At 34.7% G+C, this 26,991-nt stretch overlaps 1 long non-coding RNA gene across 1 annotated transcript in view; it reads right to left on the reverse strand.

Moving 5' to 3' along the window:
• LOC103672227 overlaps positions 1 to 26,991 on the reverse strand; it is a 191,262-nt gene that overhangs the window by 79,047 nt on the left and 85,224 nt on the right. The window lies entirely within an intron of this gene.

Below are 26,991 nucleotides of genomic sequence, written 5' to 3' on the forward strand. Positions count from 1 at the left end.
TGTTGGAAGTTTTCCTCAAATATTTGGTGATCCTGGATTTGTGCTCATAAGATTATAGTACTCAAGTGTTGTCTTGGATTCTCCATGCACAGTGGTGGGGGCATAAGAGGTTGCACAGAGAACCATATGCTTATTTGAACAGGCTAATTAGTTCATGGGAGGGTCCTCTAATGTTGGTGCCCTTTCTTTTAGTGGTTAGAGCCTCCATGGAGGAATCCGCACATTTCTTGCATAGATAAACTGCCAGGATTCTTTAACTGTGTTGGAACAGTCAAATGTTAAAGTCAAATGCTTGAGCATTTAACACATACTTTCCTGCAATTTCATTCTTTTGATATGACAAGGCTGCCCTCAAAGTTTTATGCTGTCTCCTGAAACTAACCCTCTGTTTTACGCTCCCTAGTTAGTCACCAGTAATTCTTCGGCAATCCATCTTCCAATATTTACTGCTAACAACTCCTCCTCTATTTTTTTTTTCTTTCTGGATTTATCTCTTTAATGTGTCCCTTTATTGTTATTTGTATTGATATTGAAAGGAAGCTAGTGTAAATATATGTATTCATTCCATCAATTTCAAGTACAGACTTGAATTTTCAAACCAAATATGAAGAAAAACAGAAACAGAAGAAAGAAACAGATGTGAAAAACAAGACAGAGGAACAAAAAAGGATAGAAATGAATTAAATTTAGCAAGAATAAACTTATTTTTAAATCGTATTATAAATATAAACTCTAAGCAGAGACACTTATTCCTGCAATTCATCAAGTGCTGAAGATGTTTTAGTGATTTAAGTTAGACAAAATTAGGAGGAAATTACTCAGGATAAGACAAAATCTAACAAAAGATAGAAGAGTTTTCACTGTTTACAAATGTCATGAAGATTTCTTTGATTGGACCTATTTCTGAAGGGTGATTACCAAGAAGTGCATCTTTCCTAACTACTAAAAGGATTTGCAAAAGTGTTAATATGTTTGCTTTTGTGTATGTCTAAGACAAAATCAAAATGAAAATCTGCCCATATGAATCTGTTTTTTTTTAAAAATGCCCAGTGGAGGGATGCCTAGGTGTCTCAGTTGGTTAAGCATCTGCCTTCAGCTCAGGTCATGATCCCAGGGTCCTGGGATGGAGTCCCTCATCCAGCTCCTTGCTCAGCAGGGAGCCTGCTTCTCCCTCTGCCTGTCCCTCTCCCTGCTTGTGCTCTTTCTCTCTCTTTGATACATAAACAAAATCTTTATTTAAAAAATGCCCAGTAGTCCTTTAAACCTTTATAATTTGGAATTTTCTAAAACATATTTGCTGATAGGCATATTTTGATACTGACATATAATGCATATAATATATTAATATTAATATAAAGGGTTAACAATATGTATGATATATATAATGCAACAGCAAGATATGGAGCTCCCAATACTCAATTTTGTACATTCAAGAGAAAGACTACCTGGCACATCAATCTTGACTAGTCATATTCTTATAGAATAACTAGATAACCAAAGTGCACTGTTTTTTGGAAGACTATGCATTAATTCATAAAAAGGAATTTTTACAGTTTTAGTTCATTTTTATCTATTAATGATACATAGCCTTTCAATTTTCACATTTTAATTGAAGTCAATAATGAGAATCAAACTTAATTAAATTATCTTTATTTTCAATATAATTAAATTCTACACTGTGTAATAAAATTGCTTTCATTCTTCAATCCATAAAATATTTTTCCCCCTGAGAACAGAGACTATGATCACTTTGTAAAAGCAAAGGGAAATAATTATATATATGTATGTAAAATATATATATATATATATATTCACCTAACCTAGTAATTGAATTCAGAAATATCTACCTTATCATTTCCACTAGGAGAGATATATTTCCATGGCTCAATAAAGAAAAAACAATCCTCAGTAGAGTACTGTTCTTAAAAATGTACATGGAACGGAGAAGGATTTTTTTCCCCACTCCCACAGCCATTTAAAGAAAAAAAAAAAAACAATAAAAACAGAAACAAAACTACCCACAAACATCTCTTAAGATTTCTCTTTTACTAGTTATTCCAACTTTTCAGATATCCTATGGATACTCCTCACTAGGAATTCCTCTTTATGCTTCTTGGTATCCACATATGAATTTCTGCTCATTTTTTATAAACATTTATTTTAAACAAGGGTCTCCGAATCAAGTAAAAAAGGGGGCTAAGTTTGTATAAGAGCTATAAGAAATGGCATCCCTCCGAAGGGCCTAAGAACTCTGGAAACAAATGTATAAGTTTGATTTTATGGGAATTAAACTAAGAAGTAGAATGTGGACTAGAGCGTAGTTACAAGATTATTAGAATATAAGACTTTAACCTGAAACTTACTATGATATCATTCACATATCTAAAGAAAGATTTGAGTTATTGAGAAATTGAAAGGGTTTGGTCAGGGAAAGAAGCATAAAGGAGGCTGAGTGAGTACTTCCAGCCCTGTGCAGAGAGAGGCTGTGTACAGTCCTTTGCAGCAAATGGGACTTTGAGGACATTTGGTTGTTGCAGCTTGCTGTCACTCTACATTAAAATTACCCCACTAAATCCTTTTGCTCTGATTTTATGCTCACCACACTGTGAGTTCCACATAAAAGAAATTTAATTCAAGCTTTTTTTTTTTTTTTTTTGGTTTAAAAAAAGGATACAACGTCTCAGAAAATCTGAGGGACAGGTTTCAGGAACAGCTGGATCCAGTTGAGTGTTCTCTAATTGGCACCTTTCAGGCAGCCTCTTAATATGTAGCAGCAAGAACACAGCTTTTGTTTTGCTTGTTTTTTGTTTTTATTTTTGTTTTTGTTGTTTTTCTGCCATATAAAAACTGAGTTGAATGGCTGAGGTCATTTAATTTTCCCATATTTGCATCAGAAATCCCAGGGCTTCATCTCACTTTCCTAACTTCAACTAAAGTCCATTCTTGAACTCTATGGCTAGGATTGGAGGTAGCAGAACAAGAGTAAAGTACACATGTATTATAACACAATGTAATCTTAGTGAGCTCAAATGCTCTCTTTGTCTTACTATATCACTGTATTCCCAGCATCATAAAACACTGCTTGTCACATTAGAGGCACTCTATAAATATTTTATAAGAGTTAAAATTTTTTTAAATTTATTTTCCAAGCCTATGTCAAGGACTCATTCCTGAATCTGGAGAATGGGATCGGTTGCTTTTATATTAGCTGAGTAAGGAATGCCAAGGTGTTCTCAAAGATCCAAAAAATTGTTATGAAAAGCAAAAATAATTCCAGCTTTACAGAAAAGATACACAAATCTCATTAAAGCAAGCAAAACTTACAGAGACTATACTATGCAGAGGGAATGGACTGATTGTTGGAAAAGAGAATACGTCCCTTAATCATATTTTTAAAATTACCTTTCATTAACATGTAAAAAAAAATCCATTTTTTTCTTTTGCAGTTGACACCTGAACAACCTGGGTGTTAGGGGCACCAACCCACCATGCAGTTAAAAATCTAGGTATAACTTCTAACTCTCCAGAAACTTAACTAATAATAGGCTACTGTTGACTGGAAATTTACTGATAACATAAGCAGTCAAATTAACACATATTTTGTATATGTATTACGTACTGTATTCTTACAATAATAAAGAAACTATTTTTAAGAAAATAAGAAAGAGAAATACATTTACGGTATTGTACTCTAAAAACAAACAAACAAAACAAAACAACCCATGTAAATGGACCTGCACAGTTCATACTCATATTGTTCAAGGGTCAATTTTACATTGTTATATATTTTTTGAGATTGATTAATCCTAAATCAGTTCCCAAGAACTTGGTTACCTGTGAATAGATCAATTATCAAATATTTAGCCTATATCTCATTTAACACAATGGAGACTCTACCACTGGACTACAGTAAGCATATCAAGGATCTGCAACAATGACTAGTTAAAGACCAAAGTCACTAAGTGCCTTATAATTCAACTTAAATAAGGAAATAAGAGAGATCTGAAAGAAGTTAAGCTCAATATGAGTTATGAAGAATTATAAGTTTTAAAAATTATTAATGCTGAAGATAAAATTGCCATTGAGACCAATTTCGCCCTTTGTTTTATGTTCAAGTAGATTGGCTCAAGAAAGGAAGAAAAACAAGAAAAGAAAATTAATTTTATAGTAGTTATTTAGGTATACGTGTGTATTTATATAAGTATTACAGTAAATATAGTTGTACAGTGGAATAGAAACATTATGGGCATTTTTAAAGCCTGTATCTGAGCTTCATGATATTTGTAAAGTTTACTGATGTCAGTATAACCCTCAATGTGATGGCATTTAGAGGCAGAGACTTTGGGAGGTGATGAGGTTTAGATGAGGCCAGGAGAACACAACTCTCTTTACACGCACACAGAAAGATGTCATGTGAACACACAGTTAGACGGCCACCATCTGCAAACCAGAAAAGGGCCCTCACAAGAATCAAATCTACCAGCAGCTTGGCCTGGGACTTCCCAGACTTCATAATTGTGATAAATAAATGTCTGTTAAGCCACCCAGTCTATAGTATTTTATTCTAGCAGCCCAGGTTGACTAAGATGTTCATCAAGTGTGTTCAAGAGGCATATAGCTCTGATGGCTGCGAGCACCCGGTTGTGACCATAAGGGAAGACAGCCTCATGATAAGATTAATATATAAAAGAGAGAAAACTGAAATAATTGGAGGAAAAAAGACACAGAAGTTCTGACTGAAACTGTCTGAAATTAACACTGTTAGACTTTGTGTCACAAACCAATACTTTACATATTCTTTAAGACAGTGGAAATTCTGTGAAATTCATTTTAAACTATCCCAGCTGAGGGATTTCTATCTTTCTACCAAAACTCTCTTGGGCATTTGTTTACATCATTTTGCACTTATTTAGATAATCTCAGTATATGGGAACTTTCGAGGATCATTCTTATCATGGTGGCTGATTTTCACAAAATCTTTTTAGCAGGAACTGCTGTACTTTTCTGAAGGAACTTTTTATTCCCCTTCCATATAATTCAACAGAAGACATTTATTATTGCTAGATATGCATCATTTTCCCAGCATGCCTCCCCTAATGTCATGATGTTCTACTTGAATTGATTTTGTCACTGGGTAATTGGTTCTTTCACATCATAGTTTGTACAAATTCCAGTTTGGATCAGCTACTTATATTTTTGTTTTGTTTATATTAACCAATCAATTTATAACTCCTTTTAACTATAGCAATCCTTACCTTCTGTTTCTGTTTTTAAAGGTTCACACAATTTTATTCAGTCACACATTTCAAAATACATTTTGTGGTAGATTATTTTCAAAGATGTTTGAAAAAGTTCCTCTTGTGATACTTTACAATGTGACTTTGCCACATTTCTGTCAGGAAGTGTTCACCTAACTTCCCCTTGAATCTGGAATGGTCTTTTGACTTGCTTCAATAACTGAATGTCAGAAGTGAAGTCATACTTTCTGGGCATAGGCCTTAAGAGATAACTTGTAGCTTCTCTGTTTGATCTCTTGGAATGCTACCCTGAGAGTGCTGTGTAAGGAAACTGGCTGGCCTACTGCATAATGACAGACCACATAGAGGAGAACCAATCTTCACCATCTGATAATCAGCAACAACTGCTAGACAGGTTCATGACGCCATCAGAAACTTTTCAGCTAATCTGACCCTCTGATATATATAGGTAAAACAGCAGAAGAATCATCCAACTAATACTGAGAATCATGAGAAATAACCAAGTGTTGTCCCAAGCCACTAATTTAATGGTTTATTATGTAGTTGTTGATGTCTGAAACAAAAATATTAAACACAAATATCACACCAACCCAAAAGACACAATGACATATGTGAAACTAATGGACTTAAGTATGCATTTTCATAGAAACATTTATTTAGTCGTTAAGGGATAAAAAATTTTAGGTAAATAAAATATTTTTAAACATCTTATTTTTATTAATATATATTTAATTTATTTTACATTTAATTTTATTTTATTGAAAGGGTGAGAGAGATAGTGTGCTCATGCGTAGGGAGGGGAGGAGTTCAGGGAGAGGGAGAGAGAGAATCTTAAACAGGCTCCATGCTCAGTGCAGAGCCCAACGTGGGGCTCGATCTCACAACCCTGATCATGACCTGAGTCGAAATCACAAGACGGATGCTTAACTGACTAAGCCACCCAGCTGCCCCAAATTTAATTTATTTTAAATTTAACTCAGAAAAAAACGGAAAAAAGAATTCATAAATATCAGATAATTGGGCCTATTTTACATTTTTTAAAATAGACTTTAATAAGTTAATTTTTTACTAAAGCATACCCCATTTACAGAAAAGTGTATGGCTCAAGGACTTAATACATATTAGAGCTATTTTTAATAATGCTAATTAATCTTTTGTTCTTAAGAGACCCTGAGATAGCCAGAAATTCTATTTCTCCTTTTTTATTCTTTTTCTAGCAAAATAGTGCACTTTGGACTAATTCATTAAATATACTACAGTCCATTTTCCTATAACTCTACATATGTATGCCTAAAAATTACTGGTTATGAAAAATCAAGCAACAAAATAAACTGGGGTTCCAGGGCGGGTGGAATGGGGACTTAAAAGTGGTGGCACAGTTTCATATATATTAAACCATTAAGTACTACATAAATGCTCCAATATATATGTCACTTCACCTTGAAAAAGACCTGAGGTTTAGTTGTGAAAGAGGGACTCAAAAGGGTTGAAGCTCCTGAGTTATCATGAAGTGGTGGAAGTAGAGTCATCCGAAAGCGGGCTGAAGGTTGTTAATACCAGCTGTGGGTGGGTGGGGTCATAACATCTGCTGAACGGAAGTAGCTGGTAGATGTATATTTTTGTGGATTACTATGCAGTTGAACTCAGCTTGTTGCAGTTTTCTGGGTCTATCTCATGTTTCCCACGAAGACAATCACAGATAAACAAACACAAAGTTTGCTTAAATTGTTCCCAATATATCAATTGCATTGGAACAAATTCCATTTTCAAAACAAAGCATTATCTTAGAACTGACTGCTCTTGAATTACTCATCTTTTGAAACTCTATTTGTTAATTTACTTTAAATTTGTTAAATTTAATTTACTGTGTTTAGACAAACTTCATTTCTTGTTTTTTGTTTTGTTTTGGTTTTTTTTTTGTGTGTGTGTGTGCCTGTAACATACTTGAACTATTATTTTCAATGTTGAGTGAGCTTCAGTATCCACACTTCAAGAGTAGATTATAAATCCACTATGAATCCCTTCTTCAAATGAATGGAAAGTTACTGAAAGAGAACTGTCCTGCTATTCCAGACTGTTTCAAATCACATAATTTTAATTTATCCTCTGGGGAGAAAATCTTGGAAACAGGTAAAATGAATGAAGATATAGTAGGTAAGAGGTTATTGTTGGAACTCACAGTCTAAGGCCCTCTGGAAATAAGAACCACAGCATCTTAAAAAGATCCTTTGTTAACTTGCTTTAATTATTTATCTCCAAATAGCAACCTCAATCATTATCCCAAGCTTCTAATGGCAGATTTGAGGTGTCTGAAACTTATTGCACAAAATAGTAGAGTCCAGGCTAAAAATGAGCAGATGTCAATTCTTCACTATCAAATGGGTGATGGAAAGAAATTAAAGGAGGTCTTGACCATTTACTGCATGTAGCCATTTTATAATTGCCCCCTATTCTTTAAAAGGTGAATAGCAAACCAATTATTTTAATCAATTCATTTTAACAAATAAATAAATGATGTTAAACATAATAAAGTTTTCATGAAAGTTTTTCATGAAATAGAAATGTGAATTCCATTCATAATTGTTAGTTCTTGCCAGAATTATAAGTAAATTATGAATATATACTGTTGGAACCCTCCACTATTCATAATATTTGATTATAGGAGCAATGAAGCTCTTCCTGATAGCAGCTTTGGGATGCCAATTTGTTCTGATACCTGGTTAAAGAAAAGTAAATAAAATATCAAATGTCATCAATATTTTGTGTATATATATATATGTATATACATATATATATACATATATACACTTTTTAAAAAATACTTTCTTTATTTCAGAGTCATGGGCAAGCACTGTAAAGCTTTTACAGTCGTTTTTTCCCCCACACAATTATCTATCTAAAAAAACTTCATTACTTCATTATTTAAAATTTATTTATTTTTGAAAAAACTCTATTTTTTTAAGTGACATGATACTAAAACAATTTTCACAACTTAGTTACTATTCCCAACTGTAGGACCCCACTGATCAAATAATATGTCATCAACCCTATCTATTTCCCCCCACCTAAACAGCTAAAAGTTTGGTGTTTATCATTTACTCAAAGATGATAAATTCAATTCTCCAAACTAAGGAAATTTAGAGCATATCCCAGTATCCAGTATTTCTTTCCTATAGAGATTAGATGGAGTTTCAAATAGAGAGCTGCTAGAGATGAATGTTTGTGTCCCCCCATAATTCAATGCAGCCGTGTAGGGGATCTCCAGGAGCACGGCAGACGCCAGGTAAACAAGCAAATACCAGCAGCTCCAGGTTGTTGCGCAGGTGACAGGGCCCCTGTAGATGGCACTTCAGCTTGGCTTTGGTTGAGGTCCTGGCTCAGAAACTCCATGGCCCAGCTGCTGGACCAAATGTCCAGCAGGGCATTGTAAGCATCCTTCAAGTCATCCTAAGTCTTACCTAAAATGATTTCTGAGAAGCCTTCCCTCATCCCAGGATCTTTTCACATCAGAACTTTTCCTTTTTAAGCATGTATCATACCAAGTACAAGAGAGCAACAGTTAATCCTCCTTTGTTCATGACTTCATACCTGGCCCCTAAGCAGGAACTGGAACAGTAGCTACTTGTTGAATCAATCGAATGGGATCGCTCAGGTGATTTCTTAGTGATATCAGTTATTCTATGGTGCATATGAGGAGGTTACTCATTATAGACTGAATTGTGTCCATCTGAAAATTCACATGTTGAAGCTCTAAGCACTCCTCACCCTGTGTGAACAGAGCTCCCCATGGAGCTCTGATCTGATACAATTAGTATCTTTATAAGAAGGGACACCAAAGAGTTTGCTCTCTCGCTGTTTCTGCAAACACACACATGAAGGTAAGGACATATGAGCACACAGCAAAAAGGTGGCTATCTGCAAGCCAGGAAGAGACCTCTCGCCAGAATGGAACCATGCTCATTCCCTGATCTCAGACTCCCAACCTTCAGAACTGAGAGAAAGGAAATTTCTGTTGTTTAAGCTGCCCAGTCTATAGTGTTTTGTAATGGCAGCCCAACATCACCTTATGTCCATGTGAATCCTCTAGGCTCTAGCAGATAGTATTTTCAAGATAATATTAGACTAATGATTTGAAGAGATTTTTATCTTTGGGAAATTAAGTTAAGCTTCCTCACCTATCAAATGATTTATTGGAGGATCATGAGGAAAAATAACACAAAATTCCTGTAATGAATATAAAAGAGCATAAAGTTTAATGAGCTCCATTCAGCAGACATAAGAATTAGGTAAAGCCATTAATTTAATGGGAAATGTTAGTTCATAACCACGTACTTATCCTTTTTTCCCAAGATTAAAAGTGAAGTTGTTATGCATGTTTTCTCATTCTGGAGACAGAATAATGTTGAATCTTAAAATTACATTTGTCAGCTATCTGGTATGATTATTTTTAAAAAAGTTGTCAACATAGGAAATGTCAGATGCAATATTTTGTATTTTTAAATAAGATAACCTAAATATAAATGATATTTGATCCAGGATTTTATCTCTGAATAATTTTCCAAACTTAAAATAAATCAGCATGTTTGTTGTTTAAGTTCTAAAGAATTCAGTCAGTTCTGATGAAAGTTATTACCTTGTGTTATTCCTCAGTTCCTTGAGCATACCCAGATGATGGAAAGAAACTATAGGTAATGTTATGCGTAAAAACATAGGAACACACAATTAATAAAATTAAACATTTTCTCAGTTTTTTGTTTGTTTGTTTCTTTGGGCACATTTATAATAAAAGTTTGAGAAGGCAGGAATATGTTACATTATATGTGTACAAGGTGCTTTGTTATACTAATACGTTCACCTTTTTTTTTTTTTAAAGATTTTATTTATTTATTTGACAGAGATAGAGACAGCCAGTGAGAGAGGGAACACAAGCAGGGGGAGTGGGAGAGGAAGAAGCAGGCTCACAGCGGAAGAGCCTGATGTGGGGCTCGATCCCATAACGCTGGGATCACGCCCTGAGCCGAAGGCAGACGCTTAACCGCTGTGCCACCCAGGTGCCCCTAATATGTTCATCTTTAAGCACATTAAATGATTTTAGTTTTCATCAATTTATTAATGCTGCATTACCCAGACATGATGTTATTAACCCATTAACACCTAGAAAAAGGCTTAGAGTGCTATATCCAGTAGTGATACCTGATTTGTTTTGAGTCTCCTGAACTTGATTAATCATTAACCACTATTGAAAAGTTAGGGGCCCCATAAACGGGTTTGTTTTTCTCCTTTTTTGTCAACATGTTAGAGTCAAGTCTTTCCATATCAACATGGCACCAAACACAGGTAACAGCAGAACAATGTAGTAGGAGTATATTCTCACTTAAAAATATAAAGGAAAAGAGGGATGCCTGGGTGGTTCAGTTGTTTAAGTGTCTGCCTTTGGCTCAGGTCATGGTCTTGCATCTCAGGCTCCTTGCTCAGCGGGTACCCTGCTTCTCCCTCTCCTTCTGCTTGCAACCCCCCCCCCCCCCCCCACTGCTTGCACTCTCTCTGACAAATAAATAAAGTTAAAAAAAAAAGGAAAATAAAGAACAAAATATACCTTAAAATGATGTTAAAAGAAGGCAATGTTTAATATTCTATATGCACTAGTGTAAGGTATGTCCTGTATGGACTAGAGCTGTATCCAGCCATTTGCTGCTAGGGAACTATCTTATTGCTTTTACCTACTTTCCCTATTGCCCAATTGGTTAGAAAATTCAGATCTAATAACGACTTAATAAACACAGGTTGAATCAAACAGGCTTTGCATTAGAGTTTAATACAGTGGGAAAAAAACTTCATTACTTCATTTTTTAAAATTTATTTATTTTTGAAAAAACTCTATTTTTTTAAGTGACATGATACTAAAACAATTTTCACAACTTAGTTACTATTCCCAACTGTAGGACCCCACTGATCAAATAATATGTCATCAACCCTATAAAGAGCATTTAAATCCCTTCTCTCAGTCCCTCAATGTTTGCTTTCCACCAGATGATACAGATGATACAGACAGAGAGATAGAAACAGAAATAATAGAAATAGAAATAGATATCTTGTTTTCAAGCAGTAATGCTTGGATTTCTCTCCCCTCCTATCGGATATTTCCCTTACACACCTCAGATTACCTTTTATTTTTATCACTTTCACATTTCCTTAACATATCTCTTCTTCCCTCTGCCCTCTGGCCGAGGTCCTCAACAGTATTGTGAAGAAAATTATTTAAATATGTCGTGTTGGAGTAAGGCTGTTTGCTACATAAAGCTACTGTCATGCCAGAGTGGCTTACACTACAAGAGATGTTAAAAAGTCACTGAATAAATCATAATTTTGCATTTATAAGTTCCTTTCCTATTTTTTTTTTCTGATTTAGTTATGTACCTATATTGACTCTCTAATTTTAACTACAAGAATTTCCCTCATTCATGTTATGGCCTCTATTTGTCATCATGTTGCCTCCTTTACACATCCTTTACATTCATGGCCCTCAAAATTTCAAATCTCTATACACAAATTTCCCCTGTGGCATTTGTTAAAATTCTGATTCAAGACACATTCCTAGCGATTTTGATCCTATAATTCTTATATACTCATTCAGTTCTGATTAATGCCTAGCAATTTTTACTTCAATTATTTCAACTTAGTCTTTTGAATTAGGAATAAAGAGAGATCTTAATAACATCATCTAATCCCAGGGGAAGATCTGTTATGCAAAAGACAAAAAAGACATTCATGTACGCTACATATTTGATATCAGTAAGTCTAATAAATGTTTGCAATTCTACATGTTTATGAACATATTTTCTTAATAAACAATGCATACGGAGAGAGATGAATAGAAACTGAAATCATGTCTCTAAAAAGATGAAACAACATAAATCTAATCTGAAATAGACAATGATCTAATCAGATAGAATACATTAAAATAAGAACGGGAGAATGTTATTTCTATACCACAAGTTCTTTTCAATATTCAAGTAGGCTTACAGTATATTCCAGCAATAAAAAATTGTTGAATATTATTCAATACCAAAAATAAATGTAGAGTAGCCTCATGAAATCAGTTGTATAAAGTAGTTGAGATTTAGAAAGTTAAAATAGCTGTCATACACTGGGATAAAACATCTGCATCTTCTTTCCTACTTATAAATGAGCAGGACAAACTTTTATAAAATATTTCTTTCCTTATGAGATTTTAGTTAGACTTATTTTTTTCTGCATAGCCTCCTATTGCTCCATTATGCCTCTGACAATGTCCATTTAATTTGATGAACATGTTTTTTGTTCAATGTAAAATAGCTGAAATAACCTAAAATGTCTAATCCTCCTGATGTGCTCCGGTTTTACAAAAGCTTCTAAAGAAATAATGGATGAAGCCAGGGATATTCTGTGGAATTGAAATTGTCAAAATACAGAGTTGGAGGCTATTTGGCTATTGGAATAAAGGAATGGACTATGACAATTGAAAAGTATAATATGTCCATCTAAATATATCTGTCCCTTTTTGGAGACCTTACTGGGAATGAAAATGGAAGCACTACAATAACTGAAAAAGAAACAGTGAAGTGTAGCTATAAAATTCATTCAATAACAGATGGTCAAGAGAAAGATTATTGAACCCAATATGAGAAATAGTGGTATCTATTATGATATTTAAAATACAATAGGTAAAGAGAAAATGACATACTCCATTTTAAATTCCATAATTTACATAAAAGGAATTTTCTTTGTCATTATAAAAGAAATAGGAGAAAAAGTAGAGTATATAAATGAGAGTTCTAGCAGCTATTCATTTATTGTTTCTTCAACAAATATTTATTAAGTACACATTACTCATTAAGCACTAAAGAAGGCAAGAAGGATACAAAACTGACTAGGATACAGTTCCATTTCTCATAGAATTGAACTATGCTCAGAAGGACAGAAAAGTAAAAAGGTGAATATAGATATAGATGTGAGCTAAACATACATGGATGTGGATGGATGGATGGATGGATGGATAGATGAGAGAGAGAGAGAGAGAGAGAGAGAGAGAGAGATAATACACACATTGTCAAAACTAGGTGTTGGAAGGACTCTCACATCCAGACAGAGGGAACAGGGCTCAGAAAGCCTGAGGCAGGGGATACTTGAGCTACATATTGAATATAAATAGATACCAACGAGGACTGTATATACATCTGAAGTTGTGACAGGTACAAAGACAGAGAAATATGGAAAGCATAAAGCATTCATAAGTGAATAGCTCAATGAGGCTAGTATAAGTTGCAAATGGCAGTAAAATAACTCTTGGCTTTTATTCTGCTTCTGACCTTGGAAGAATTTACTTAGCTGTATTTGGCATAGTCATGTCCCTCTCTGGAAAGTGATAAGGATAAATAACCTTATCTGTTGATGTGGAAATTCCAAAAGAAACTACAGATTAACTGTGAGAAATACATTAGAAAATGCATTTGAAAGCACTACATAAAACCTACAGTACTGTACAAATGGGACTTATTTTAATATTTAGGAACACATTACAACATGTATAAAAATTTAAGAATGCAAGGGTATGTTGGCACAGAAGCAACTGTATCTTTTGATTGGTCCAAGATATTTTATTGGAAAAAGTGTGCTTTGAATGATGAGCAGGTTATAACCTATTTAAGGGTAGTAGAATTTTGCCAGGGTCTGTCCTGGGGATAGCCTGAGAAGAAATGCATCTGGATGGATACTAAGAAGGGAAAAAAAATCCAGCCTTTACCGAGGAACAAGGGCATACCGGGCCAAGCAGGGAGGGCAGAGGGATGAAATGACATAGAGAGGCCAGAGTGAATACTTTTCAGACTGCTTAGAATTGTCCAAGGAGATTATTTGATGGGAAAATAGTGATGGGTCTTTAAAAGAGTTGCATGATTTTATGACCAATATTACCATCTGCCAGAATATATACTGAGGGCGCCTGGGTGGCACAGCGGTTAAGCGTTTGCCTTCGGCTCAGGGCGTGATCCCGGCATTCTGGGATCGAGCCCCACATCAGGCTCCTCCACTAGGAGCCTGCTTCTTCCTCTCCCACTCCCCCTGCTTGTGTTCCCTCTCTCGCTGGCTGTCTCTATCTCTGTCGAATAAATAAATAAAATCTTAAAAAAAAAAAAAAAGAATATATACTGAGATTACTATCAATAATTTTATTAAAGTTAAACTTTGATACTTTATATCACAGAATTATTTTGTGGTGATATATACTTTTATTTTTTTATTTGTTATAAACATACTCTTTGGTTATTGATGACATTAAGTAACTCAGTGGTTTTAGTCAAGAGAAATAAACCAATCTTCACAAATGAAAACAAAAATCCTCTTTGTCACTGGAAAACAAAATAATAATTGTTCGCTGTGCAGGAAGGGCAGAAAGGACAAGAGGTTTTTGTTTTGGTTTGGTTTGGTTTTTGTTTTTAGAAGCAGCGGTAAAAATTATATCTAATAAATAAGAGCTTTTGGCCTGGCATGCAAAGAGCTTAGAAGTTGTCATTCCACTTAAAAAGTAAAAAGCTAAAGAAACTGGAAAATCAACAATTCTTCTTAGATCCATCAGAGAAGTGAGGTCACAGGCAAAACCACTGGGCTCAAAATTGGAGAAAGATTGGCCGATACTGAGAATTATCACTTACTAGAGCAGAGAACCAGGAGCAGAAATCCATAGGAACCAGTGCTGGGGTAGAAAGCCCACACTGTGATCAACAACATACATTCTGAATACAAGTTCGTTGTTACATATATGGATTATAAATATGTCCTAAGTTTGCATTTTATTAATGCAGTCATTTAATAACCAGTTTTAATTTTTACATTGTTTTTTCAGGTTTTTTTCCGGTTTTATTGATATAACTAACATATAACACTGCATATGTTTAAGGTTTACAATATAATGATTTGATGTATGTTGTGAAATAATCATTGCCATAAATTTAGTTAACCTCCATCACGTCATGAAATTACAATTTTTTCCCTATGGTAACTTTTAAGATCTATACTCTTAGCAACTTTCAAATATACAAAACTATATTGTTAGTTATACTCATCATGAATATCCACTTGTTTTTAGTGTTAATAAAATCTAATTATTTTTATTTATGGTTAATGCTTTCACTGTCTTAAGAAAGCCTGAACATAATTTCATAAATATAGTCACATATTTTTTAAGAGGCCTTATGATTTTAGCTTTTACATTTAGATCTATATTTTATGTGCCATCATTGCGTGTGCACGTGTGACTTGAAAACGGAGATCGAAGTCCACTTTGACAATATGGGCTATCCAGTTGGTCCAGCAACATTTGTCGAAAAAACTTTCCTTCTCCCATAAAATTGCCTTGACACCTTTATTATATGCACTGCACTGAACTTTCTCTTGGGTTTCAAAGACCTACATACCCATTCCTTTACCTGCTTCACACTGTCATTTTTACACTATCTTAAAAGCGGTTCTTAAAATCAATTTCTGGGATTTAAACTAGTATTCCAACTCTCCACTTACGTGGAAACCATAGAGTCTGGGAAAATAACCATCCAGAGATTCTGACATTCATTTATCTACACCTGCTTTTTCTCTCTCTGTCATATTTTTGAGAGTTGTGCTCGAATTGTAATAGGAGCAACACAATGAAACATACTGATGTGTCTTTATCCTTTTCATTGCTGTTACGTGATCATCACTCTGAGTATCGTCTGCTTATCTTCTTGAGGGGGTGTGCTACAGTTGTTAGGGCAGAAATATAAAAAGAGAGAACGGGTCAAATTTGAAATTTAACTACATAAAAAGAGATATCTGAAGTCTCAAAAGTAAGATTTAATGGGAAGAAGTATTTTCTAAATGCTATATGCTACTTAGTACAGCAAGAACCAGGATTGGAAGTATAAAAGAGAGAATTATATTATAGTCACAAATAGGAGTCTGGTTTTAAAACACGCCTGCAAATTCCTTGATATTTGTCCATCACATAATGGATTTTTTTTTTCTTCCACTTACATATAGGCCAGCTTATGTGAACCTCTGCTAATAAGTAGAATTAACAGAAGAGAAGCTGCCTGACTTTTGATGCTAGGTTAGGAAAGGCCTGATTCTCTCTTTAGGGACATTCATCCTGGCAACCCAACAATCATATTGTGAGGTACCCAAGCCACACAGAGAGGCCACATGTCATATTACCCAGTAGTACAAGCTAAGTTAACAATTTACAGCCAATGTCGACCAGGGGTATGTGACAAATCAACCTTCGGATCATTCCTACTTGCAGCTTCCAGCATCTAGTAATTCCATTATAACACTGAGTGAAACAAAAATAAGCAGTACCCCCAAAGCCCTGCTCAAATTGAAGGTCTGTGATTTAAAAATAAAAAATTCCTCCAAACACTAAATATTGCACTAGTGTGTTTCACAGAAATACATATCTGGAATGAACTTAGGTACCAGGAGTAGTGCTACATATGATAGTAAAACATTTAGAGAGAGTGGCTTAGGCCCAGGTGATGGGAGAAGTTGGAAGGACACTGAGAGTCACTGAGACTGTAAGCAGAAGTTTGGTGGCACTGCAGAAGAATGTTGGTAGGAGATGAAAGGAAAGTGAGAAAAATGTTATCGGAAGGTGGAAAGTTTAATGATATTGTCACCTTTGTTAACATGAAAAATAAAAAAAAAATGAACTTGATGATCTAATTAAGAATATTCCAGACAGAGTGTTAAAGTTGCCATCTGGCTTCTTCTAGTTGCTCATATTAAAACATAAAAGAAGACAGTATAAAGAAATTTTTTTTTTAGTATAAAGGCAACAGAAATTTCAGGGTTTGGTTTGACAATAAAGCCATTTGTCATCCACACACTCTGCAGTTAGCAAATGATTCTAAAAAATTAAAAATGTTTTTTGAGCTGAGATCAAATTCAGGGCATTATCAAGAAAATATAGTCTCCAGATGCTACTCAGGGCATGACTATAAAACCCTTTGTTAAGATCATGGATATATTTATTGTGGTATTTCAAACAGACAATGGTCCCTCTTAATATCTTAATGTCATGCCACACTGATGTTCTTCATTACATAATAGAACATCTCCTCAAAACCTTAAGCCAAAGACAGTGTTAAAGTAATTAAACAAGGAGACCCTTAGACAGGTAGCTATACTGTCTTGGTAGCCTATATAAACAAACCTAAGTCAGAGTTAATACTCTCAAATCCAAGAAAGTGAAAACTAAGACCAACCTATCACAGCCAAGGAGACTCTTTCAAATAAAGTGACTGCTTAAATTATAATAATCAAATAATTGCTTTGCTTTGCCTCTGTATGTTCTCTATAGTAATCTTGTCTCTAGCTTTTGTCAGTGGAGCACTCCTAACCACTTTGTGTTGGACACTGCCCAATTCAAATCCATATTTGATCAAATAAACTCTTAACATTTGAGTGCACCTTGGTTTATTTTTTAACAATAGGGATGGACTTATCTTGAAATTTGTGAGTGTAGTTTTTGTCTAGTGGAACAAATGCTATTAATACTCACAGAAAACCGGCAAAAGAACTTTAAGACAACATATTGGCACAACATTGTCAGCTTGAACTAAGACAGAGGCAAAACAAAATAAAGTGTATTGACCTTTGAACTAGTATTGGCATGGCACATGCTGAGAAGACTACTCAGCTGCAAATACCCATCATTTCTAATGGGAGACAAATGAGAACTCAAGACAGTAGAATCAAGAACCTTGAAGGTATATCCAAGAGCCATCCAGAATCATTCCTAGGCCATAGAGTTGAGTCCTAATCAAAAAGCTGGCAGCATGGTCTTGGCTGGATTTTGTATTTGTTTTACGTGTATAATCTTTATGTGTTCCCTTGTTTGAATGGGATGGTCTTTAATAGCTATCCTAGGCCAGTCTCACCATGTATGCGTGGGTGGCAGGGGGCAGTGGTACTGCAGAGGACCAAGTCATTTTCTCTCTAGTCCCCAGGTTTTCAGACACAATGGAATTGTTCTGGAGGGGCTGTACTGAAGGACCTGTATCTGAAAAGACTCTACATCTCGACATAATTTAGATAATAAAATGTTGAACTTTCAGCTAAATATGATTACATAATAAATGAGACTTTCTTGGGGTCTTGGGAGAGGGGTTAGTGTATTTGACATGTGGGAAGAATAGAAATGGATGGCAGATTATAGCAACTTAAAAATATGCCTGCAAACTCATTGGTACTTCTCTCCATCAAAAGGTAGATTCTAATTCCCCTTCTTTTAAATATGGCCTGGACATCAGGACTTCTTCCTAATTAATCAAGGTCATATAAATTATGGTATATGAATTTCAAAGCTGGTTTCAAAAAGGCAGAGCCACTTTCACCTTGCCCTTTCCCTCTTAGAATATTTAAACTTTGTATCCAGCCACGAAGTTTTAAGGAAGCCATGGTAATGTGGAGAGGCCAGGTGTACAGGTTTTGATGCGCATCCCCTCTACTTAAGTTCCCAGGGGACAGTCAGGACCAATCACTAGTCCTGTGATTCACTTCATATACGTCTCTGTCATTTTGGAGAAATGGAAGTGATAAACTCTGAAGGATTAACTACATCTCCAGTTATCCAAAAGAATCATTTTAATGAAAGAAGAATATTTTAATCAAAAGATTATTTAAAATGGTAAAGACATATTTCTCTACTAATAGAGCTCTGTGATGGCTTATAAAAGAGATCAGCTCATCTCTTGAAAAAGAAAATTTTCTTTTTCTGTGTATATCTGAGTTCATTTCAGTAGAGCTGCAATCCCACTGCAATTTTTGAATCCATATTTTGAATGTTCAGAGAAGATTCACAGATACATTTTGCAAAAATATGCCTGCCTATACCTTATGGTATTCAAGATTTTATAATTCATTAAACCAAAACTGTGTTATAATTGTGCGACATAAAGATTAAAGTATGGCTTTAGTTAAATACATATACTCCATATTACTGAAATAAGGAATGAAAGGCTGAGGACATTTATGGATCTGAGGAGTATAAACAGGATATTAAGAACAGCATATTAGCATGGAAATAAAGAATCTCTGCCTCTTCTAATGAAGTGAGGGAAATATCCAGAAGGATATAACAGCCTGTAACTGCAGAAATAAAAGTACCGAAAATGACTTCTTGTAAACCACTAAATAGTTTTCAAGCTCTTTGATGGAAGAAAAAGAAAAAAAAGGATTGTGTCTTCTACTTCTGTATATTTTAAATTCTAGATAGTTTTCTGTTTCATTGGCGATAGGAAGATTGCCACGTGAACTACTTCCCTTTGTAAACATCTTCCTCCCTGTCTTTCTGGGCTTTACCTAATTTATGGACCTTCACTCTTTTTCTGTTGCTGTTTTAAACTTTTTTGAGAATAGGGGAAAATACGTAGGATAACCAGCATAACATGTACAGTTAATCTCACTGTAAACTCACTTAAGAAATTCTAAACTACTGCCTTCCATTTCTATGTTTGCTGTTATTGGTTGTTAATAAAAGGGTGATGGGTTTCAGGGATCTCTAAACAGTTGTACCCCATTGTTTGAAGAAAACAGTGAGTGTGTAAGTAGAAATGACACTTGACTGGAATTAAAAAGGATATTCAGATTCCAGATTATGAGGAAAATTAAAGCATTATACTAAAGTGAACAAAATTTCATCAGCTCCCCAAATGTCTAAGTGTCCCTCCCCTCCTCCTGTATCCATTTCTGTGGGTTTGAGACACTTGGGTTTCCCTGAACTCCCACTTCTTACTTCCCCGTGTATGCAGAACTTGCATTAACTTGGGGAATGTTACTAGGAATGCTATGAATTCCTTTACTATTACATAGTTCTTAGGACGCACTGCATTTCAGATTCTCTAAATTGAGATTCTGTAAAGAAGAAAAGAACAATCAACAAAACTGCTGAATTTAAAGGGGGAAAAAAAAGCTAATTAGCAAACAGTTGTAAATGGGTTTGTTTACTTCAGGTCCCTTGATTTCTTCCTGTTGTTCTTTAGCTTCCCTACACTGATTTCCACATCCATCATATTTCATTTTTCTGAAATCAGCTTATGCACTTAATGGTCCAGACTGGGCAATCAAGGTTGATTGAAATCAACTTTCAAATTGATGCAAGAGGTCCACTGCTACTCTAAGAACCAGCTGTGTAAATCTAAGAGAAAGATAACTGTCAGCTTTTTCCTTATATAATTTTACATTTTCTTAAGCATACTGCTGTTATAATGACCCAGGAAGCACTTATATCTAGAAAGGAAATCACTGGGTAAACACCAAAAGTTATACCCTCAAATCCCACCACTCTGACATGATATTGGACACACACACACACAGAGACACACACAAAAATATATATTACTGGCTTGTTAGCAGCCACTTAGAAATGATTTGATTTCTCGGATACAAGGATAGGGCTCATGTTACTGTGGTGCTTATTGAGAATAGGCTATTCCCAAGATAGACTCAGTGGAAACAGTGTTGTCTTACCATGGAAGAAGGGCCCTATTTTCAAAGTCAACCAACCTAGTGGACTTGTAATTACAACCTGATGTTGGTGTTACAGAAAGAAGGCTCACAGCAGTGCGAGACAAGATTGTTTCATTTCTCTCACCATAGGGTATCTATGCTTGGCTTTCAGACTTGAAACCAGGGAAGCTGCATTAATGCTTTCACTTTGTTGCCCTGGGGTGAGTATAAGACATCATCTCTTTCCATGTGAGATTTCTATTTGCTCTGCATGGTTTCTTCTCTTCTACCTTGGCCTCCGTGAAATCCCTCACTTTTTGCTACCAAAAAAAAGTGAAAAAACTCTCATTAAATATAGTAATTGTCTCTGTAGTTTTAGCCCAACTTTTCCAAACATTTTTGGCTTTATGTAGCATATTTTTAAATACACCTTGCATTTTAGTTTTAAGTTCAGTTCACACCAAAATTGAGCAAAGCGTGTAGAGATTTCCCATAATCCCTATTGCCCACATGTACACAGGCTCTCCCATTATCAAAATCCCCCACCAGAATGGTAGTCTTGTAACAATTTTTCAGTCTACACTGACACATCACCATCACCCAGAATTCATCGTTTACATTCGAGTTCTCTTTTGGTATCGTATATTCTCTGGGTTTTGATAAATGTATAATGACATGTATCCAACATTATAGTACTATGCAGAATAGTTCTACTACAAAAAGATGTTCTGTGCTCCACTTATTCATCCCTCTCTCCTCCCTAATGCCCAGCAACCACTGATCTTTTTACTTTCTCAATAGTTTTGCCTTTTTCAGGGTTTACATAGTTGGAGTCCTACAGAAGGCTTTTCAGATTATCTTATTTCACTTAGAAATACATATTTAATGTTTATCCATGTCCTTTTCCACACACCTCCTTACACTGTTGCTGTGACAAATTTCATCTCTATACATTACTTTCACATCATAGATTTATAGCAATTAGTTTATGTATTTATCTTTTAAATGATGTAGAACATTTAAAAAAACCAGTTATAAACCAACAATACAATAATACCAGACTTTATATTTATTATGTGGTTACCGTTACCAGAGTTCTTTATTTCTTTATATGGTTTCAAGTTATTATCCAGTATCCTTTCATGTCAGCCTGAAGGACTCATTTTAGCATTTCTTGTAGGGCAGGTCTACTTGCAATGACTTCCTTTAGCTGTTTTTATTTGTTTGTTTTCATCTGGGGATATCTTACTCTTTTCTTCATGTTTGAAGGGTAATTGGCCACATTCACAATTTTTGACAGGTTCTTCTTTTCTCCTTTTCTTTCAACACTTTAAAAATGCCATCCCACTCTCTTGTAGCTTCCATGGCTTCTGATGAGAAATCTGCTGTTAATCTTATTAAGGTTTCCCTGTACATGATGAGTCACTGTTCTCACACTGCTTTCAAGATTCCCCTTTTGTCCTTGACTGTGAACAATTTGATTATAATGTACCTAGGTATGGATTTCATTGTATTGACTCTTTGTTGGGTTTCATTTAGTTTCTTGAAAGAACAGATACATGTCTTCGATCAAATTCAGTATGTTTTTTAGTCATTTTTTCAAGTATTCTTTCTACCCTACTCTTTCTCTCTTCTCCTCTCCTTCTGGGGTTCTGATTATGCTACTGTTGGTTCACTGATGGTATCTCACAAATCTTAGTTCATTATTTTTATTTTTACTTTCTGTTCCTAAGACAAGATAATTGCAATTCATCATCATCAAGTCACTGATTCTTTCTTCTGTCTGCTCAAACTGGCTATTGAAATCCTCTAGTAATGATTATTTCATTTCAGCTAATCCAACTTTTAAGGCCCCAATTTTTTTTTTTTTGGTTTGCTTTCTCTTTATTGATACTATTTGTTCATACATTTTCCTTGAGACTCCAAGGTATTTATTACACACCATTTTAAAATTATATGAATTATGCTAGTGTTGGGGGAATGACTATATCTTTGATCAAATATATAGAATTATACTCATTTTAGTTTACATAGTAGTCAATATAACAAATAAACATCATGTTAACAAAGGATATTTTAATACTGCTTCTGGAGAGATGAATGGATCTCATATTTTCACCAAAATAAACTCCATATACCTTCACCTTTTTTTTCCTTAAGCCAGTTGTTCATAGTTGGAATTTCATTTACATGGCCAATATCATGCATTTTATACATTTTATTTTTATATTTTTCTGAGTAAACAAAGTCAGAATATGCAAGATATATGAAAAAATATAAATGAATACACAAATACATGTAGGCATATTAAATACACACATTTTCAAGGACATTTCCTATCAAGCTAGAAACAATTCAAATATTTCTGTCTCATTTTCTTTACAACTGTCTTACTATTCAAAAGTTACATAAATCAAAATACCAAATTCCTGAATATCATAAAAAGTAAACATGCTAAATAAGTTACTTTCAGATAAGTTAAATATGATGATTTTTTTAAAAGATTTTATTTATTTATTTGAGAGAGAGAGTGAGAGAGCAGGAGCAGGGGGAGGAGCAGAGGGAGAGGGACAAGCAGACCCCCCCTGAGGAGGAGTCCAATGCAGAGCTCCATCCCAGGACCCCAAGATCATGACCTGAGCTGAAGTTAGAAGCTTAACCAAGTGAATCGCCCAGAGGCCCCAAACCTGATGATTTTGAAAAGGCAGATATATTCATAATAGAGAGCATTTGCATTGCAACATTTAAACACTGGTAACAGCCAGTTGGTCTCTAATTCATGTTTGGAACTAAGGTATATTTATATATTTCACACACACACACACACACACATACATGCGTGTGTATCTAAATATATATATATATATGTGTGTGTGTGTGTGTGTGTGTGTGTGTGTTTATAAGGTATATAAACCTGTTGTTTAGTGTTGTAGTGGCAAAATATTGTTAAGATTACCAAGAAACAGGAGAACTCAGTGTGCAACCATAATGTATAGAAAGAAAAATACAAGTTTTGGTGAGAATGTGGAGAAAGGGGAACTCTCTTACACTGTTGGTGGGAATGCAAGCTTGTATAGACACTCTGGAAAACAGTATGGAGGTTGTTCAAGATGTTAAAAATAGAGCTACCCTACGACCCAGCAATTGCACTACTAGGTATTTACCCCAAAGATACAGACGTAGTGAAAAGAATGGACACCTGCACCCCAATGTTCATAGCAGCAAAGTCCACAATAGCCAAACTGTGGAAGGAGCCAAGATGCCCTTCAACAGATGAGTGGATAAAAAAGATGTGGTTCATATATACAATGGAATATTACTCTGCCATCAGAAAAGATGAATACCCACCATTCGCTTCGACATGGATAGAGCTGGAGGAGGTTATGCTAAGTGAAATAATCAAGCAGAGAAAGACAATTATCATATGGTTTCACTCATATGTGGAACATAAGGAATAGTGTGGAGGACCACAGGGGAAGGGAGGGAAAACTGAATGGGAAGAAATCAGAGAGGGAGACTAACCATGAGAGACTCTGGACTCCAGGAAACAAACTGAGGGTTACAGAAGGGAGGGGGGTGTGGGGATGAAGTAACAGGGTGATGGGTATTAAGGAGGGCACGTGTGGTGATGAGCACGGGGTATTATACACAACTAATGATCATTGAACACTACATCAAAAATTAATGATGTATCTTATGTTGGTTGAACATCATAAAAAATAATTAAAAAAAAAAAGAAAAATGCCAAAAAGCAGAGAGAAAATTCATCTAATATTTCTGAATTCTTTTCATCTACATTCGGTCTATCTGGAGGAAAGACTCATCCTTGAACTTGTATTCCAGAAGATAGCTGTCTGCTAATCTAAGAACTCCCACGGTTTTGTTTTAAACCAGCTTCACTGTGTTTCTCTAATAGGTAACCAAAAGAGTCTTAATGAGAACACAATACTTTTCAAAGTAATAAATTATGACAGGTCCGGGAAACTCTTGCTTATCTGTGTGCTCTGTGATTTGACCCTCATGTTTCTAGGGCACTCTATTCTTCTGGGAAGATTCACCTGCTTTGAATGGTCAGAACTGATATAATCTCAAATTTATTTCAGAAACTAAAAAAGGTTATGATGTAAAATAAAATAATAGCAGGACAACATATATTTTGAGTAGCTATAGAAATGCTGATGCAGGCTTAAAGGCTATTTAGTTTTTGCCATCCAATTCAGTAATAAAATGATGAGCCAAGGGAAAAGGAAAGCTATGGAAATATACTCTGAGTGCATATTTGCTCTTACTCTTTCACTGACTTTATCTCATTAGTAAATCAAGAAGAGTACTGTATTAGCTCAGCATCTAAAGGATGCATTCCTGTAAATAATGTTTCAGTTGCAAATCTTCTTGAGTTTTCTATGTTATCCCATAGGGCTACAAGATGACCAAGTAACTGGTGGGAAATTTTATACTACTGTTATTGATCACAGTATGAAAAGAAAACAATAAAGGCATCAATAATACATGGTCCTCGATGACATCTTTATAGCATGGCTAATAAAGATGATTTGGAATAGCCCATTGACTTTTTCTCTGCCCAGATCCCAGAGTAAATATATAATTTAATCTTGCTCTAGAAGTTGAGGGCATTTTCTTTTTTGAGAATTGGACATTATTCATGTTGCTAAAGATAAGGCCTTGCCCCATCTTTCAGGTTTTAAAGCTTAGTTATTAAATTTGGCTTCAAGGTGAAATGTGGGGAGATAAATGGGAGTGATTGAGAGATTGAAGATGAAAGTTTGTATCTTTGGTTACAGAACTGAAAGAAATCAAAACATAGAGTCAAAGAAATATGACAGCGCCATGTAGCAGATAATGAACTTTAATTGCAACCCCCACTGTTCATCTCTTAATATATTTTGTTAAATGGTTTTACTTTATTATTCAACAGATAAATAAGCAGTCACTGGAAAAAAAGCAGCTTTTAAAAATTTATTTGATGAGTCTTATTTAAGGGATATTTAGTTTTGCTCATCAAGTATTTATTAAATACTTGGTACCTGTCCAATATAGATTTTTGTCGGTGACAGGAAACTATACAGTCCATATTAAAAAAAAAAAAAGCATACTGGTCTGCTATATGAAAGTACATTTTTTTGTCTAGTGACATATTCTGTTCTTAAAGTCATCATAAAAAAAAGAGTATCTTACAGTGCTGCTTAGAATAAAAAGATATTTAACGAAATAAAAGCATTACAAGTGGATGATTATTCTCAAATTAATAAAATAAAAATTTATATATATATATTCTAAAAATAATTCAGCATATGTTTAATACTACTAAGGTTCATTTTCTTACCATGTAGCCTACACTGAACCAACTTAAGGTATAATAATAAATTCTGTATGAATATAGTACACATTTCTCACAGAAAAGTGTGACAAAACCTAAACACTATAGATTGCTTTGAGAAAGCAATTTATTGATATAAGATGATAGAGATGATAGACCAATGAGGGCAAAATATCTTTGTTTTAGTTTCTATGGCTTTAGTGGAGGGGACTGGATAATAGGGGAAGATATCCATTCTTTGTATAACAAGCCCATCTAGTCACCTCATTAGAACAGAAGATGCTCCTAGTGTCCTCTGTGTCAGGAAGGAGTGGGGGCAGAGACTAATGTATATATTGTTATTCCACATATACTATTATGCACATGCTAATGTATGATGGTGGTGATGGAGGGGTCGGGTAACTTGGTATTTTATAGTTTACGGCACAATGTAAGAATATTCCTAAAAAAAAAAAAAGAATATTCTTCACTTGCTTAAAATATGTTTGAACTTAGATTCTGAACAAAATCTTAGCAAAGCTTCAAACTCTCTAACTCAATCCCTACTTCTGCTTCCCTGAGAGCTTGACCCATAGAGACCTCCTTTTCCTTTGAATTATTCCTATTACTATTTAATAATCATCATATACTGTGTTATGCTGGAAATGACCTTCATTGTTTTTGTTTTATTGTCCCTACCTAATACAGTGTGATATATCACCTCTGCATAATTACATGGTTTCATATCTATACCACACTTTGTACCTTATATCTTGCACATCAAATAGTAATTGCTTTATGAATGTATAAAATAATTGATTTCCTTGTTTGACTACCAAAGTTATGACTAGATACATGACTCCTGAAGTCTCCTCCTTCTTTAAGTTTCTAAGTTAT

The sequence above is a fragment of the Ursus maritimus genome, unplaced genomic scaffold, assembly GCF_017311325.1.
Source record: "Ursus maritimus isolate PB19 unplaced genomic scaffold, ASM1731132v1 scaffold_5, whole genome shotgun sequence".
In the NCBI taxonomy this organism is placed as follows: Eukaryota; Metazoa; Chordata; class Mammalia; order Carnivora; family Ursidae; genus Ursus; species Ursus maritimus.